The following is a 3,613-nucleotide window of genomic DNA, read 5'->3' on the forward strand; positions in this document are numbered from 1 at the left end:
GTAAATTTTTAAATCCCAGTGTCACACTAGACGATCCTACAACAGATGTTTCACTACAGAAATATGTGGCCCCCTACGATAGTCAGGATGAAACACCCTGGAAACACCGGAACGAGACAAATGTGTGCATGTCCTTGGTTCTTATCGGCATGGGGATATACTGATGAATACAAGGCATCATCTGATCAAGAGCAGGATAGCGTCACCATGACCATACGATCTTCCCAATTCTACAAGGATCTGTACTCCCCTGGTTGTACGTATGGTCCACCTAGATATATTGCAAACAACGAAAATACTCTTAGAATTGACATACGTAAATCTTCATAGGTGACAGTTCGAATTTAAGTGAAGTTGCTCCAGGTAGCCTCAACTTGCAGGAAACCACATATTTTCGATTCCGGAGGTCAAATAGTCTGTATCTTTATTTATCTACCCAAGGCTTTTGTTAGGGTTCAAACGCGGCTGAGGTACACGGATTTTTTGAAGGGTGCGATGTCGACTTGTAAAATACTTCTTTTTTTTTTTTGCTTTACGTCGCGCCGACACAAATATGTCTTATGGCGACGATGGGATAGGAAACGGCTAGGAATTGGAAGGAAACGTCCGTAGCCTTAATTAAGGTACATCGCCATTATTTGCCTGGTACGAAAATGGGAAACCATGGAAAAACCCACTATCTCCCGATTACTGGTTACTGGCCGCACTTAAGCTGCTATCGTGCTCGGTCGCTCTCTTTCTTAGTCCGTTCACGGTCCAGGGTTGATTTTTCCCTCTGGAGCATATCTCTGTCCAAAGAGATTATGATATCACCTTCTCCCTCGATGATGCATAGCACACCAAGAAAAAAGTTGAGTGGCAGTGTCCTGGATGTGGGACATTAGGTCGGGCATACAACTGGGGGAGCACCAGTACCTTGCCTTGGCGGCCCCACCTGCTATTCTTAACAGGGGTCTTGTGGAGGATGGGAAGGGATAGAGAAGGAAGCGGTCATAGCCTTACGTTCGGTGCCATTCCGACATTTGCCTGGGGAAGAACTGGGAAACCAAAGAAAATCACGTCGAGGATGGCTGAGGTGGGAATCGAACCCCCACTAATCATTTGATCTCCCGAGGCTGAGTGACCCCATCCCAGACCTCGTACCCTACCACTTTTCCAAATTTCGTGGCAGAGTCAGGAAAACAACCCGGGCCTCCCGGAATGGCTGCTAATCGCACTAACCACTACACCACAGAGACGGACAAAGCTTAACAATAAAGAAATAATATTAACAGATAAAGTCCAAATAAAATACACAAGATTAGCCACTCCATGTTGTAAATTTCCATGAAAGTAGTAAGTAGGACTACTGTACTACTGTACTACCATTATTGCTATTTATTACTAACAAGAATATAATAACAATAATAACATTGAATATCCAGTACAGCATGAAGCCATGTTTCACAAACGTATATTAGCGCTGTAGTTGATAATCACAAAATATTTCTAAACAAAATATTCTTTAAAGTAGAAGATAATGGTTATAATAATAATATATTTCTTCTTTCTTAATACGCATACCTTCCAGGGTTGGCTTTTCCCTCGGACTCAGCGTGGTTTCCCACCTCTACCGCATCAAGGGCAGTGTCCTGGAGCGAGGCATTGGTTCGAGGGATAAAACTTTGGAGGATGACCAGTACCTCGCCCAGGCGGCCGCGCATGCTATGCTGAATAGGGGACTTGGGGGTGGTTGGGAAGATTGTAGGGGATAGACAAGAATGTGGGAAGGAAGCGGCCGTGGCTTAAGTTTGGTTCCATCCCGGCATTTGCCTGGAAGAGAAGTGGGAAACCACCGAAAACGACTTCCAGGATAGCTGAGGACGGAATCGAACCCACCTGTACTCAGTTGACTTCCCGAGGCTGAGTGGACCCCGTTCCACCCCTCGTACCAATTTTCAAATTTCGTGGCAGAGACGGGAATCGAGCCCGGGTCTCCGGGGAAGGCAGCTAATCACAACAAATACTTTTTTTTTTGCTAGGGGCTTTACGTCGCACCGACACAGATAGGTCTTATGGCGACGAACAACAAATACTACACCACAGACTGGTCCTCTAGTAACTTAGTTAAAACTTGCGATAGCAGAGCACTTTCCGAACACAGTGTATGAAGTACATGCGACACATGAGGAATAAGTCCTATCTAAGCACAAAACTGGAAAACGTTATCACTGTTAGAGGGATGCTGGTATCATTGGACAAAGAAATGTAGAGCATTCGACGTACATTCACAAACCAGTTCTGCCTCTAAACACACCTTAAATATCACACAGGAGCACTGACACGTTCTGAAACACATACACAGTAGTGTATCAGGACCGGGCACATCAGTAATAATAAACAGTAAGTCCTAATACCGCATGTACATGAGATACTGATGCCTGCCCTTACGACGAGGTGGCCGAGAGGTTAAGGCGTTGGACTGCTAATCCAATGTGCTATGCACGCGTGGGTTCGAATCCCGTCCTCGTCGATGGTAGAATTTTATGTCGAACCACATATGATGATTTTGAAGTATAAAAGTATGTGAAAACCTACAACCTGTTTTCCAGTCATTGACCGGATCAGGGATGAATGAATGAAGCAGATATAGGCCGTTAGTACGATAGGGTCGCACCCCCCAAAGTGATTTATTAATGAATGATAGATGCTATGAAATGAGAATGGAGAGTGTTGCTGGAAAGAAAAATAACAGGGAAAACCGGAGTACCCGGAGAAAAACCTGTCCCACCTCCGCTTTGTCCAGCACAAATCTTACATGGAGTGACCGGGATTTGAACTACGGTATTCAGTGGTGGAAGGCCGACGCGCTGCCGTCTGAGCCACAGAGGCTCTCTAAAGGTATAATAGGACTGGAACAGGGTCCACTCAGCCTCGAGAGGTCATGCTGCTTAGAGACGGGGCTCGATTTCCACTTCAGCTATTCTGGGAGTGGTTTTCAAAGGTTTTTCTCCCCTCCTTCAGTCTAATGCCGGTTTGGTATCTAACCGTAGGTCACGGCCGCTTCGTCGCTTATCCCTTCCAAACTCCCATCCACCGACAAGGCCGTTTCAGCATAATAGGTGAGGTCGCCTTGGTCAGGTACTCTTTCTCCTTTCCACAGGTACCTCCAGTGCAAAGTCTCACGCTCCAGGATACTGCCTTTGAGGCGGACGAGGTGGGATCTCTCGTTAATTCGGAGAGAAAAAGCAACCCGTCCGCCTCTGTGGTGTAGTGGTTAGCGTGATTAGCTGCCACCCCCGGAGGTCCGGGTTCGATTCCCGGCTCTGCCACGAAATTTGAAAAGTGGTACGAGGGCTGGAACGGGGTCCACTCAGCCTCGGGAGGTCAACTGAGTAGAGGTGGGTTCGATACCCACCTCAGCCATCCTCGAAGTGGTTTTCCGTGGTTTCCCACTTCTCCTCCAGGCAAATGGGATGGCACCTAACTTACGGCCACGGCTGCTTCCTTCGCTCATCCCTGCCTGTTCCTTCCAGTCTCTCCATCCCACCACAAGGCCCCTGTTCCGCATGGCGTTTTATGCCGCCTGGGCGAGGTCCAGTTCCTCTTTCAAGTTGTATCCCAGACCCAACAT

General features: G+C 47.2%; 1 non-coding gene across 1 annotated transcript; it reads left to right on the forward strand.

Annotated features, from left to right (window-relative positions):
- The first annotated feature begins 2,430 nt into the window (after positions 1-2,430).
- Positions 2,431-2,512, forward strand: TRNAS-GCU (transfer RNA serine (anticodon GCU)). Its single transcript has one exon. It is a non-coding gene; the product is annotated as a tRNA-Ser (tRNA).
- The last annotated feature ends 1,101 nt before the right edge of the window (positions 2,513-3,613 follow it).

The sequence above is a fragment of the Anabrus simplex genome, chromosome 6, assembly GCF_040414725.1.
Source record: "Anabrus simplex isolate iqAnaSimp1 chromosome 6, ASM4041472v1, whole genome shotgun sequence".
NCBI classification, from domain to species: Eukaryota; Metazoa; Arthropoda; class Insecta; order Orthoptera; family Tettigoniidae; genus Anabrus; species Anabrus simplex.